The sequence below is a fragment of the Felis catus genome, chromosome A2, assembly GCF_018350175.1.
Source record: "Felis catus isolate Fca126 chromosome A2, F.catus_Fca126_mat1.0, whole genome shotgun sequence".
NCBI lineage: Eukaryota > Metazoa > Chordata > Mammalia > Carnivora > Felidae > Felis > Felis catus.
This window is the reverse complement of record NC_058369.1, coordinates 99850325-99866140: the sequence shown is the minus strand read 5'-3', so window position 1 is coordinate 99866140 and position 15816 is coordinate 99850325. Positions and strand designations below refer to the sequence as shown.

At 37.7% G+C, this 15816-nt stretch overlaps 1 pseudogene; it reads right to left on the bottom strand.

Moving 5' to 3' along the window:
- Positions 1-371: 371 nt before the first annotated feature.
- LOC109497288 lies at positions 372-15113 on the bottom strand (annotated as a pseudogene).
- Positions 15114-15816: the final 703 nt, after the last annotated feature.

Here is a 15816-nt window from a genome sequence, read left to right as displayed (position 1 = left end):
ACAAGCTCTGCAGGTAATTCTGATGACACTCAGGATTGAGAGTCACTGGGTTAGTTATAGCTTTAAAGCCATATTGCTCTCCTGGTCACTAGATGTATAGCCTTTGGCAAGTTTCTTGACCTTTCAGTGCCTCAAATTATTCATCCAGAGAAATCGTTCTTCACAGGGTTATTATGAGGATAAATGTTTAAACACAAGTAACTTGCTTGGAAGAGAGTTTGCCACTCAATGAGCTGAGTACTCAGTAAGAATCAGCTTCTGTTATGTAACAGTACTGAGCTGATATAGGAAACAAATGTAGATCCCCTCACTTGGGGAAACTGAGTCACAGATATAAGTTTTCTAGTAGCCACATTAAAAAAGTAAAAAGAAATGATAAATTAATAACATTTTATTTAACTCAATGTGTTAAAAATATTAGCATTTCAATATGTACTCAACACAAACTTTTTGGATAGCTTACACTTTCTTTTTCAAACTGAGCCATCAAAATCCGTGTGTTTTATACTTAGGGCACGTCTCAATCTGAACTAGCCACGTTTCAATTGCTCAGTAGTTACCTGCGGCTGGTGGCTGGTGTACTGGACAACACAGCTCTTACTCAAATGCTATGCTCTTTTCCTTACCTAAAGTTCCTAAAAAAAATTCAGCATGTAGTCTTTGAGGATATTCAAAGAGTGGAATGATGAGGTGGGGACAAGCACAGAGCATCCTTTACTAACATATTCCATCTTAAAAGGTGATGTTGGGTTGCAGATGAGCTTTGAATCCATGTCCTCAATTGCATATTATTACACAGGAATTATCTGGTGAACTGCCTGAGAAGATTTTTTTTAAGCTTTAATTCACTTTATTTTTCTTACAGCTGAAGTCTGGGTCCTCTGCATGGAGACTCTGGTGTGGATCTTTACAAGATGGTCAGTAAATTCCTCATAAGGAGACTTGGTGAACACAGTCTCTTTCCAGAGGTCAGGGGTAGGTCTTGGAAATGGCATCAAAAGTGGCCTTGGCAAGGTTGCCCAGGGTGGCAGTGCAGCCCCTCACTGAGGTATAGCAGTTGTCCATACCGGCCATCATCAGTAGCTTCTTTGGCACAGGGGCTGAGACAATGCCAGTGCCTCGGGGGGCAAGGATGAGGCACACCAACAGAGACCCACAGTGGTCATGGGACAGTGTGGGGCTTGCTGATCTTGTTCCCTGAGTAGCCTCCTTGCACAAGGACAATGGAAAGCTTGGCCACGATGATGGCCCCACAGATGGCAGTGGCTACCTCCTTGGAGCAGTTAACACCCAGACCGATGTGTCCATTGTAATCTCTGATAGCAACAAATGCCCTGAACCTGATCGGCTGGCCAGCATGGGTCTGCTTTTGGACAGGTATAATCTTCAATACCTCATCCTTGAGGGATGCCCCCAGGAAAAAGTCAATGATTGATGGGCAGGGAGAAGACAGAGATTTCCTCCAGGGAATTGATCTTCATGTCCTTGACCAGGTAGCCCAGCTTGGTAATGGGGATCCACTCCTTGTCCTCCTTGAGGAGAATCTTACTGGAATAACATAGTAGACTGCAGGCCTTTGCGTATTGTTTGTTCTTGTTCATTCTCGTATCCATAGAATCTAGAAAACTTGCTAGGCACATTGCAGGCACTCAGCACACTTTTTTCAACTAATGAATGAACATTGAGAGTGATTTTCTAACTTAACTTTTAATTTTATTACAATTTTTTTCAAATATCTGAAAACATCTAGTAATTCCTTTCATATTGTCTTTACTTCTCAAAAGCAAAATCCACTTTTTGTCTTCTAAATTGATTTATGCTTTTCCTTATGTTTAAATATTTATCAAGTCCCTAGTAAAGATTAGATTTCAAGAACATGAGCCTGTAACAGAATTGCCAATATTAAGGGTTTATTTTCTGTGACAGAAGACATAGTTCATATATGTGCAAATATCGTACAAAGATCACAAATGCAATTTTGTTTGGATTTTTTTATTGCTGGTCTAAGAATAAATGGAAGCAAATATCCAGAGATTCTTTTTTTTTTCAACGTTTATTTTTATTTTTGGGACAGAGAGAGACAGAGCATGAACGGGGGAGGGGCAGAGAGAGAGGGAGACACAGAATCGGAAACAGGCTCCAGGCTCCAAGCCATCAGCCCAGAGCCTGACGCGGGGCTCGAACTCCCGGACCGCGAGATCGTGACCTGGCTGAAGTCGGACGCTTAACCGACTGCGCCACCCAGGTGCCCCCAAATATCCAGAGTTTCAATATTGATGAGTCTTCCTCATTCTCAGTAGCAGTAATTATAGGACATACTTTTACATTAAGGGCCCACATCCCTGGATAATGCTGACATTAGTAAAACTTACAGACTTAAGTAACCTGAAGAAACACTATTGATATATGGGTGGAATGGTTTCCTAGGAAATTTGATACCTGGAATGAATTAGTTTCTTACTGAGTTCCTAGAATCCTAGAAGCAAGATATTGTGGGTAGTTAACTCACATGGAGTAAAAGACAAGGTCCTGTTAACAACCTAGGCTTCCTTGACTCACTCTATGGTTTTCTTTATGCTCACTCCCCTCCAGCCACACTAGCCTCCTTCCCGTTCCTCAGACACACCAGGTTTGCTCTGACTTTCCTCCTATACTTAATGTTCTTCCCCCCAAATTCACCTGGCTACCTCCTTTCACTTCCAGTCTTGCTCAGATGTCTCTCCTCCATGAGTTCTACCCCAGTTGCATTATTAAATACAGTCACCTGCTGGGATTCTACCCCCTGTCCCTCATCTTTTTACCCCACTTAGCACTCATTACTCCTTATGATACACCATCCTGTGTTGTTTATTGTTCATTGTGCTAGAATGTAAGTTTCACAAGAACAGAGATCTTGTCTGTTTTGTTCACTGATGTACCCTACCTAGAGTAGTGGTTGGCTTACAGCAGGCACTCCACAAATCTTTGTTGAATGAATAGTTCACTCATAGACCAGATTCTTTAACAGATTTCTTTTCCTTTTCACTTTTTTAGCCTGCTCTAGTATTAAGATCAGCTGGAAGGTTTTGCAAGCCTAACTGTGAAGCTGAACTCTCCCAGCCTTCTAGTTGGGCTTGCTCCCTGAAGGGTCCTGTCTCTGGAATTCATTTCTCTGGGCAGGTTGCCAGGAGCCTGAATTTGTCGTCTTTGGTGTATGATGCAAGATTTAGGGTTTTTGTTTTTCTTTTTGGAGGGGCGTGTTTCAATTTTGGCTAACTTTATTGTTTTGTCTGGAGTTTTATTCTTGTGTTGAGTTTTGTTTGTCTGGGTTGATCAAGCAATTTAGCAACTATTCTTCACAGAGCTATGGAATACTAGAAATTAGAGCTGAAAAAGACCTCATGGTTGATCCAGTCCATCCCCCTTGCCATTGAAGTCTTGCTCTGCACAATACAATGTCCACGGCTTTGTTCAATGAGGTTTTAAATGTCCTCAGAGATTCCTTTGGGCACCCACTCAACTAACCTAATACTCTCAACAACTAACAAAAATTCCTAGTGTATGTCTAAACTCTCCCTTTCTATTTTCATTTTATTTCTATGTGTCCAAGATGTCAAGCCTTTTCCCTTGTGGGATTTTATATCTTTCAAAGAAGTGTGGACTTATATTTCTGCTATATCAGTTCTTTAGCCAACTATGCATGCATTCCTACCTTCATTCTCTTCAATTTTGGTTTTGCTTAGTGAATTCTTTCAAACTCCTTACCTTTTTATTTAGTATGTATAGTTTTACTAGTCATCCATTGAATGACTGTAACATAATGCTTTTCCTTCTGAAACCTTAAGACAAAGCACTGCCATCTACCATAAGGAATTGCAAATATATCCAATTTGCTGCCATAATCAACCTAGGGTGTTTTTATTTTATTCATCAGACTACTAAACAAGTTCTATGCAATGCTCTTCCCTTGACTTTAAAATTTTGATGATAATTGTGTAATATCAGACATCTCACTTAAGCTCTTTGTACTTTTGTTTTTCCATCTGCAAAAGGAGAGAATATTGGCTTCAGCCTGCTTTGCTGTAATCTTATGAAAATAAAGATGTTATATTAGGGCTAAAGAGAAATCTTTCAGAGATAAAAACCTTTCACTTCCTAGCTTTCAGAATCACATGGAATAAATTATTGTCAATACTATGAAGTTCAAATGGCACTCTTTTTTTTCTGGTTTATAGTAATTTATGCTAGATCAATGCAGCTCAAACTAATTGTAGTAAAGGGCAGCTTTCAAAAATTTTCAAATGCCATGGACTGATTTTTTCAAAATACAAAATCACAGGGTTCGATGAAATAGGAAGAGTCAGTTTTTATATTTATCTTTTCCCAAATGGGCAATGGTTCATGGACCCTACTTTTAGTAGCCCTAACCATCATTGTCCTCACTTTCAGATTCGGATACTTTATAAATATTTCTCTTATGAAGATTAACATAGTACTTGCTTTTACCTTTCAGCTTGTTTTCTGCTTCACTTGAAAATCAACTTTTAGAAAAAAGAGCCAATTAATCATTTCCCCAAAATATTTGGTTAGATGTTTCCCATTTATTTATCTTCACTTTTTTTGAAGTGTAATAATCCCTAATTTATTTCATAAAATCAAATCTGAATGCAAAATATGTTTATGAAAGAAAAATACATCTCTTGGAGTTTACACCAAGTCAGCATCTTACAGGATAGTCTCTTGGTCACACAGTGCCAGTTGCTTCACTGCTCAAACTGTCACTAGTCTCTAGCAATCCTGACCACGGCCAGGGCAACACTGTTGACAGCAGAAAACCACCAGTCCAAGAAGGTAAAAAACAATCTCGCTTATTCCACTTTGTCTGGCACTCTGCCATCAACCTGCACTTTTTGGATTTAAGACGCAGATTATATGTCACCAATAACTGGAGTAGCTATTACATAAGCTGGTTATAAGATGCCATGTGCTTTCAACCGGCATCTTTTATAGTTTGGGCATAACAAAAATTTAGTTTTAGCACTCTTTTCTGAAATAGGCTTCTCTTATTTTTAGTGGGTTTTAATTACTTTGAGAGGGAATTAAATAAAAATATACTGAAATATCATTTCTCCAGGGAATTAAAAAAAAAGTTTATGGGAAAACATGAAATGTAAGGAAATATTAAATATAGTAAACTGCACAAATGTAACATAAGTTACACATTGGGCTTTTTATGATCTAAAAATCTATTCCAAGAAAAAGAAAAAATGAAACTTGAAGACTTATGAGCTTGTTTCAAAAACACTAAAAATAAGTTCCAGCTGGTGTGAGAACATGGTAAAGGTATAACATAGTACTAGGATAAATAATAGCACAGGATGGGTGAGGCACTGGCAGAGGAAAACTTTAAATGCATAACATTTTATACTGTTTTTTAAAGGAATTTTTACAAAAGTAAGAAAGCATATATACACACATCAATAGCAGAGAAAATGTATTGAAACAATATATCAGATATGTTTTCTTTACATAAGAGAAAGCACAAGGCCAATATGGATTAATCACTAATGAATTTAATAAAGTGAACAAATTATTAGCTCCTAAAGCTAGTTATTTTATTTTCTAATGTTTCAATGTGCCAGATGTTTCATAAAAATAGTTTTTATTATTTAAAATGATTTATGAAGCTAGAATGCCCAACTTTTATTTCTGTGTTAAAATTTAAGAGTTAAAAACCGTTAACAAACAGAATTTGCAGTTCAGTTAGCAGTCACTGAATGTGAAAAGAGTTCTTAAAATGCTCCTCTTCAGAGCCATTCTTGTTCCCATAGAAACCAATGTGAGATCCTGGAAAACAAGGTAAGTTCTAAAATAATCACCATTATAAATACCCATTATATAAATGTAAATACAGGCAATTGAAATGATTTAGATGATTTTGAAATTGCATATCATTTCCCAAACCATAATGATTCCTTCAGAGTGGTTCTTGTCTGTCATATAAATACAGCATTTACAAAATTTTTAAAATTCTTATGATTTACTTGTGAGACCATAATCGCCTTTTCAAACAAGACTTCGGCATGCAAATATCGATTTTTGAACATGTATTTTGGTGCAAGATGAGTATTTTGGCTGGGCTTTTCCTTTGGATAGATTAAGTACTTACCATTATTAGTATTTGGATTTTATATAACCACTTCTTTATTCATTATTAATTGCTCTACAATGAGATCTAGATATTTTAGAGTTATTTTACAATTATAAGTTTTCACATTTTTATTTATCCAAGCATTTTGTCATGTTAAAAGAACCAAGAAATCTCCTTTTATTGGGATTGTAATTCTTTCCAAAGTCCAGAACCGATCATTGAGTATAGATAATAATATTAATAAAGATGTGTGAGTTGCTCACAGATATATCCCTCTAAGAGATAAGCTTCCTAATGTTTAAGGAGCAAGAAAATTTCAGAGGTAAAGTTCCAATAGTAAGAAGCAAGCATTTTAATTTAGTATGGCTGTTGAAGGAGTTCTGGATATGCTACCCCAAAACATGACACTTTGGTATAGTGATTATTTTGAGGTGAAGGCACTTGAAAAACAACAAATGCAGGGAGAGGCTTTCTCTGAACTTCCCTCAGCTTCATTAAAAAAAGAGCCTTCAAAAGTAATTCAATTGTCATAAATTCCCTCCCTGGGATTGACTCCTACCATTGGGAGGAGACCAGAAGTCAACACCACAGCCAGACAAACTTTGTCACAAACTATTATATCTCCCATCTATTCTTCTAACGGCCCATTCATTTTCCCTAAAAATAATTTACTGTCCCCAAGTTGCCTATATCCTCTCCTTCCTCTGTTAAAGATGGCATATAAGTTCTCAAATCTCACCACTTTTTTGAGTTTTCACTTTTTTTTCCCTCTGTGATGTCCTAATAAACATAATATTAAAAATTAATAAATTACCATTTCTCCTGTTAATCTACCTGTTGTCAATTCATTTTATAGACTCAGCTATTGAACCTAGTAGAAGAGTGAAAGTCTTTTCTCCCTTACACTGTTAAAGGAGCCACAAGTTATAGACTAGTCACGCAATGTTGTTAGCTGGATCAATGTTCAGAAACTCGGATATTTTCTCTTCCATTTCATCTAACCCTTGCTTCTTAAAACTTAGTGTCCAGAACAGCAATCTGAAAGCTTGTTAAAAATGTAGAATTTCAGGGGCACCTGGGTGGCTCAGTCAGTTAAGCATCCAACTCTTGATTTCGGCTCAGGTCATGATCTCACGGTTTATGAGTTTGAGCCCTGCCTCAGGCTCTGCCCTGACAGTGTGGAGCCTGCTTGGGATTCTCTCTCTCCCTCTCTCTGCTCATGCGTGCGCTCTCCCCCCCCACCTCTCAAAATAAATACACAAATAAAACTTAAAAAAATTGTTTTAAAGATGTAGAATTTCAGGCCCTAGGTAGACTAACTGATTCAAAAGCTGCATTTTAATGAGGTCACCAGTGGTCTGAATGCACATTAAAGTTTAGAAACACAGCTAGTCTCAAATATTTGCTCCAAACAAATTTTTGCTTTATTCCAGTTGGACTGATGGAAGCTACTAGGATATAAACTCTGAGAGGGGAGGGACTGTGTCTGCATGTGGCATCTGTCCATCATGTAGGTTTAGAATAAAATCCATAAACAACGTTAAGTAATTTTGAGAAAAGAGAATGAAAAAATATCCCTTTATTTCACAAATGACATATTTTCAAATTTTATCTGTTTAAAAGGAAATGTTCTTATATTTCATTTTGTTTTTACCCACTCCCCACAAATCAAACCATTAAATATATATCATGTGCAAAAATCAACTCAAAATAAATGGAATATTGAAATGCAAGACCTGAAGTTGTAAAACTCCTAGGAGAAAACATAGGGAAGAGCTTCAAGACATTAGTCTAGGCACTAATTTCTTGGACATGATACCAAAAGCACAAGCAACAAAAGCAAAAATAAACTAGTGGGGCTAAATTAAACTAAAAAATTCTGCACAGGGAAATAAACAATCAAGTGAAAAGGCAACTTACAGAATGGGAGAAAATATGTGCAAACTATAATGTAACTAATAAAGGTAATAAAGGGTTAATCTCCAAAATACATATGGAACTCCTACAATTCAATAGCAAACAAACAAACAACCCAATTAAAAAATGGGCAAAGAATTTCAATAGACATTTCTTCAAAGAAAACATACAAGTAACTAATAGGTATCTGAAAAGATACTCAACATCCTGAATCATCAAGGAAATGCAAAAAACAAAACAAAACAAAACAAACAAACAAAAAACCCACAATGAGATATCGCCTCACATCTGTCAGGATGGCTATAATAATAGTAATAATAATAATAATAATAACAACATATATTGGCAAGGATATGGAGAAACCGTAACCCTTACACACTGTTTTTGGGAACGTAAAATGGTGTAGCCACTATAGAACACAGTATGAAGATTTCCCCAAAATTACAAGTAGAACTACTATATGAACCAGCAATCCCAATTCTGGGAATTTATTCAAAAGAACTGAAATCAGGATCTCAAAATCATATCTGGATTCCCATGTTTACTCTGCAGCATTATTCACAATAGCCAAGATACAGAAACAACCTAAATTCCCATTGACAGATAAATGGATAGAATATTACTCAGCCTTAAAAAAAGAAAGAAATTCTGACATATTAAACAACATGGATGAACCTGGAGGACATTATAATAATAAAATAAGACACTCACAGAAGGACAAATATTGCCCTTACATGATTCCACTTACATGAGGTATATAAAATAGTCAAACTCGTAAAAACAGAAAATAGAAAGGTGATTTCCAGGGGCTGGGAGGAGAGGGCAATGGGGGAATTGCTGTTAAATGGCTATAAAGTTCAGTTATACAAAATGAGTAAGTTCTAGAGATCCTCTGTATAGCATCATGCCTATAGTTAACAGTAATGTATTATGTGTTCAAAAATGTAAGAGGGTAGGGGTACCTGGGTGGCTCTGTTAAGCATTTGACTTTGGCTCAGGTCAGGATCTCATGGTTTGTGGGTCCAAGCCCTATGTCAGGCTCTGTGCTGACAGCTCAAAGCCTGGAACCTGCTTTGGATTCTGTCTCTCGCTCTCTCCCTGCCCCTCCCCCACTCACACTCTGACTCTGTCTCTCTCTCTCAAAAATAAATAATAAAAATGTAAAAGGGTAGATATATTAAGTGCTCTTACCACAATTTAAAAAAAAATAGATCACAGCAGGGTATAGAGCTAGCTGCACATGTTCAGAGTATGACTTCATAATTATAGTTCACTTTTCTTAAAGACCTTAAAGATCTGTTTCAGGGGAAAGTGAATAAAATTTAAAAGTCCAGAAAGAATGAAAATGTGAACATGGAGCTATAGATTTATATGAAATAAGAGATGTTCTATAAACTATATCCCAAAGACTTTCTAAATCTCATCCTTTCTACATTTCCCCTGCTTTATTTCCATTGCTGAAAATTACATATGGTTTAGTTTACCCCACCCTTTCAAATTTTCTCCTAACAGAGTTACACCTACATTTACCACAAATTTATGTAAACTCTGTTGATGGTGTTGATAGTTGTCTAAATGTTGTGACCTGGTGTGTAGAGAAGGGTCCTAAAAGTGTGCTTTACAGATTTAATTTCATCTAGGACCTGTCCCTCGGAGACTGAGAGAAAAGCTGAAACAAATAGTTGTGTTCTGGATGTTAGAAAGGGCAGATAAAAAGATAGATAAGACATAGGAAAAGTTCAGTACTTCTTGATGACAAGCATGGATGCTGTTGGAAATAAACTCTTGAGGAGTTTTATGCATTGCTAGAGGGCAGAAATCAGCATTATCATTCTCTTTTCTACTTCAAACTTACTATTTACTGCCTATTTACCACATGCCTTCTGAGTGTTTTACATGAAATAGTTCATTTAATCCTTGTAACAACCTCACAGGGAAAGTAATTATTCCTCCCATTTCAAATCTAAAAAATTGAGGTCCAAGAGGGAAAGTAATTTTCTAGGGTCCCTCAGCTGGTAAGTAGCAGAGTGTGAGTCGGGTAGAGTGACTCTAGAACCAAAGCTTTTTACATACCCTGAAAGGATGTCTTACGAACTTGATATGTAGACGTGCTTCTTCAGTCTTCATGGCTGGCTAATTAGCTGTGACCCCCTGAAGAAAAAATGAAGGTGCATTTGAAATCATTCCTTCCTCCAGCTATCACTCACTTAGCAGTCACTCACCATTTCTTCCTGGATAGAAACAGATACAGAAAGGTCAATTTTGCAGAATCCATTCTGCCTCATTAACTCAATGGTCACTCTATAGCAAACTTAAGGATTCAGGTATTTGTGGTACAACTAAAACTATGTAGATCCCAAATGAAACTTAAGGGGGGGGGGGAAGATTTGCCAGAGACAAATGGAATCATCTACTAAAATATCTGCTGCTAGCTTGATTTCTTCTGAAGTTAAATATAATCAACCAATTACAGATATGATATGTAAAGGCATAGTTTTGACTATAAACAATGCTTCTCTCTCACATTGTGGAGGGTTTCCTAGCCATACACAGCTAAATCAATATTAAGATTTTATTTTCTTCTTCATTCTACCTCTTTGCCTTCTGCACTTCTGTTGACATTTACATCTTTGTTATTTTCCTATATATGTGTATGTTCAGCAGTGTAGAAATGATTCCAGGGGTTCCTGTGTCAACTGTCTGCCTCTCTACACACTGAGATGCTTTTTTTCTTATCCTTTTAAAAGCCCTTAGGAAATACAAATCAAAACCACACTGAGCTACCACCTTACACCAGTGAGGGTGGCTAAAATTAACAACTCAGGGAACAACTGATGCTGGCGAGGATGTGGAGAAACAAATGCAAACTGTTGGTGGGAATGCAAACTGGTGCAGCCACTCTGGAAAACGTGTGGAGGTTCCTCAAAAAATTAAAAATAGAACTACCCTATGACCCAGCAATAGCACTACTAGGAATTTATCCAAAGGATACAGGAGTGCTGATTCATAGGGGCACGTGTACCCCAATGTTTACAGCAGCGCTTTCAACAATAGCCAAATTATGGAAAAAGCCTAAATGTCCACCAACTGATGAATGGATAAAGAAGACGTGGTATATATATACAATGGAATACTACTTGGCAATAAGAATGAAATCATGCATTTGCAGCAATGTGGATGGAACTGGAAGGTAATACGCTGAGTGAAATAAGTCAGAGAAGGACAGCTATCGATAATATGTTTTCACTCATATGTATCTTGAGAAACTTAACAGAAGACCATGGGGGAAGGGAAGGAGAAAAAAAAAAGTTACAAGCAAGGAGGGAGGGCGGCAAACTATAAGAGACTCTTAAACACAGAGAACAAACTAAGGATTAATGGGGGGAGGTGGGAGAGAGGGGAAAATGGGTGATGGGCCTTGAGGAGGGCACTTGGTGGGATGAGCACTGGGTGTTGCATGTAAGCGATGAACTACAGGAATCTACCCCAACCACCAAGAGCACACTTTACACACTATATGTTAGCCAATTTGACAGTAAATTATATTAAAAAATAAAATAAAAAGCCCTTAGAATACAATAGCTCCGTCACTTCTTAGCACTGTGACTTTGGCCATATTACAACCTCTCTGTGCCTCAGTTCCCTCAAGTATTAAATGTATTTCATTCGTACTCACTTAATACATAGAAAAGGCTTGGCACGGTGACTGATACAAAGTAAACACTAAATACATGTTAGCTATTGTTAACTTGTGGAGGAACTGACTTCTTCCTTGGAAGGAAGGGAAGGAAACAGAACCCACATTTAAAGACTTTTACGGTTGGTATAGAGGGTCTGAGATAATTAAAATTGAAGTCCCTTATTTAATAAGAGCTAACATGTATTTATCAATTATCACATGCCAGGTATTGTGCTATGCCCATTATGTATATCTATAATGTACATGTATATCTATATAGAGATAGATACAGTCATTTAATCTTTGTTATCTCTTCAAATCACTATAATATATTTCGGAGAAATTAAGCAATTTGCCTAAACCCCCTATTTAGTAGGAAATGAGCCTAGATTTATATGCTGGTTCATCAAATATGTATTCTTATGCACTTAAGTTAGCAAAGCAATAATGTCTCTTACACTTTAATAGCTATCATTTTCCAGAGTTTTTCCATGTGCCATGACCATTTAAGTGAGAAGTTGCTCATTGTGGAATGTGCCACATGATTAAAGTAAGTTTTTTCAGTGGTTCCAACATTCTGGACTTAACAGATCAAAAATTGAAAATTTAACATAAAATTGTTATTTGTAAATTATTCCTTTACATTAAATATATTCAGTTTTAGGGGGGAAATCACTATACTGCTATTGATTTTTTCTTTTTCTAAGAATTCATACAAACATCAATTATATATCAAATAAATTAAATAATACACACAGGAGTTAGAATTTGGGACCCCTGACTTCTTGGCCAAATTTTTAATAACATTTACAAAAATTCAGATATACTTCACATACCATAAACTTTATCATTTTGAAGTGTACACTCAGTAGTTTTTAGTACATTCACTATGTTTTGCAACCATCATCACTATCTAGTTTTAGAATATTTTATTACCCCACAAACCCTATATCTATTAGCAGTTTGTCCCAAATTCCGCCCTTCCCCATCTCCAGGTAGCTGTTAATCTTTCTGTCTCTATGAATATATCCTAAGGCAAATCTTTTATCTCTGCACAAAAATGGCCATCTCAGACCTGTGATTTGTTTTTTATTCCTTGCTGCCTAAATCAAACTGCCTGCCCAAAGCTTTACCTTGGTATGTTGTTCCCAGTGGCATATGTAATATATATATATGATAGAAGGCATGAGAGTGTGAAATTCTAAGATAGCTCATCAAGGTTAGCAAATGCTGCCATATGTATGGATTTTATTTTATTTCATTTCATTTATTTATTTTTGAGAGAGAGAGAGAGAGAGAGAGAGAGAGAGAGATGGAGGCAGAGAGAGAGAGAGAGAGAGCGAGCAGGGGAGGGGCAGAGAGAGAGAGAGAGAGAGAGAGAGAGAGAGAGAGAGAGAGAGAGAATCCCAAGCAGGCTGCATGCTGTCAGCAGAGCCTGACCCAGGGCTCAAACCCATAGACTGTGAGATCATGACCTGAGCCAGTATCAAGAATCAAATGCTTAACCGGCTGAGCCAACCAGGCGTCCCAGTATGGATTTTAGTATGAAGAAATATACTACATTCTTTCTACATTTCCACTGTCTACATTTACTTACGGTTTTAGTTTACTTCCAATTTACTTCCAATTTTAGATTTTCCTCATCTTTTCTCTTCTTTTTTTTATGGCATCTATTTATATAATATGTCAAATTATATACACTTTGAACTTGAGGACTGCTAATGTTTTTAGTAATGAATAGAAATCAAAATAGTATTATAATACTCATCTTATTTTTCCTTTAATTTATATCTAATTGTAGGATCCCAAATTCTAGTCCAAATTTGTGCTATATTTAGTTGATCTGTACACCCATACACTCTGTTCATTTCTCAGATAATTTCCTTTTAAGGTAGACATTCAAATGTATTGCTATGTTCCACTGTGATTTATCTGTTTACATGTCTCTGAACTCCTGGAGGGTAAGGACTTTGTCTATACATCTTTGATTTCCAGTATAATGCCTGGTGCATGACATAAACTATTGTTGTTGAATGAAGGAATAGGACTTAAATATACAAACATTGTATCAAAATTTATAACACTCAATTACATGTTATATTACATAATGTCCATCTAGAATATTACATACCCATGTAACAGATCTATATAGTTCACAGCTACATTAAAAAGTTTTTAATATTTGAAAAATTCAAAATGATACATTTTGAACACCATAAAATGTTACATGTATCAAATTTTACATAGTATTATGTTATAATAACCTGTAAACTAGTTATTACACACACAGAAACACACTGTTTAACACAGTATTCACTGCGTCATTATAAGATGGAGACACTGAATAATGTAAAAGTTTGTGGAGATTAAAGTCAGGTAAACAAACCTGTATTTGGATTGTCTAGCACTGCCTTACTGATTTTGCCTATTTCTTTCTGAACCTGAATTTTCTGTGACTGCAAATATTTAATATCAAACCGCTTAGGGAATGGTTTAAGGATGGAGCTAATCCATACTAAGGGCCTGACCTTTAGGCCCTTCAGGAATTTTAGCGGCCACTTTATCCCTCAGACGTGAACTAAGTAAAGGTGTTTAATTTTTTAACACGAGTCTCTCTTCCAGTGAGGAAAACCTACCCGGACGCCAAATTTGTCAATTCAGAGAGTCCAGATAAAACGGTAAATGCTCAAAATAATCCGCCTCTAACTCTGACGGACTGCTAAAGCCGCAGGTAGCGCTGGGCGGACTTCCACTATCCCAGCATTCCGCGCGCCGCTCCCGTTACTCTTCTATCCCGTCTCTATGGTAGAGCCGGTCTCAGAGGCGGCAGTGGTGTCGGCGACTTCGGTGAAGAAAAGTGAGAGTTCCAACTTTGCTCTTGGCCCGGGAGGGTTTTGGCGCGGAGCGTTGTCATGTCAGAGAAAAAGCAGCCAGTAGATTTGGGTCTCTTGGAGGAGGACGACGAGTTCGAGGAGTTCCCTGCGGAAGGTAACTGGCTGGGCCCGGGCCTCTGGGCCGCGCGGACGGTGACTCAGGCCTCCGGGTAGAGTCGGCGCGCCGGGCGCGCCGGGCGCTTGGGCTCGGCCTCGAGGCGCCCACGGGAAGTCTGGACCCCTGCGGCCGGCTCTGTCGAAGCTGTGCACGCACTGCCCTCCGTGAGAGCTGCTTCGGGATCGGAGTGTCACGGTGGGCCTCACCGGTGAGCGTCACCGGTGAGGCTGAATGCCTTCTGCTTCCTCTTTGGGAGGAGCCACGGTGACCTGGGTTAGCGCCGTGTCTGGGATGGTTGGTCCTTCTGCTCTTCAGTCGGGTGACCCGCCACCTCGTTCCTGTCTGTATAAACCTCTTTGCCCTTTATTTTCTCGCAGTGTAGCAGCCTGCCTTTGTCCTTAGACAAGCCAGAATTAAATTGTTGTTTCCGGTTAGGCCAATTTTGCTTACTTTTAGGACTTTACAAATGAAGGCTGTGAAGAAGGATGGGAGGATCAAGTGTTGGGTAATACACGTTATTGCCTTATCCTTGTTCCTCATTTTGGATCACTTCAAACTAACAGAAGTTGAAGGATCTGTAAGACCCTAAAACGTGTACGTTTTTATTAGTTTAATGGTTACTAAGAGAAACTGTAGGTTTTTCATTGTAAATAATAGCAAATAGCTAACATTTATTGGGTGGTTACTTGCGTAAGTGCTTTGCTTGTATTAGTTCATTTTCATAGTTCTGGCAATTATTAGGTACTGGTGCTACCATTTTTCAGATAAAGAAATTGAAGTTTGGAACTATTTAAAGAAACTTGGCCAATGCCATAGCTGGCTAGAAATGATGGACACCTGGCCCAGTTGACTCCAGCGGTCTTAAATCTTTTGATGTACTGCTTCTGTTTATTTACTAGATCGTTGTTACCAGGTGTGTTTTCAGAATTATTTGCTTTATCGGCTGGTTATGTATAGGATAAATGCTTGTAAGAAAAGACTACTGTTGGGTAGCCTTTCTGAAGGTGATGGGAAGAGAATTGGTTAATGGTGTACAAATCTGTCAAGCAGTTACTGCTTCACTAAAGTTGTGTTTAATTGTACCCCATCGTGATTCTGT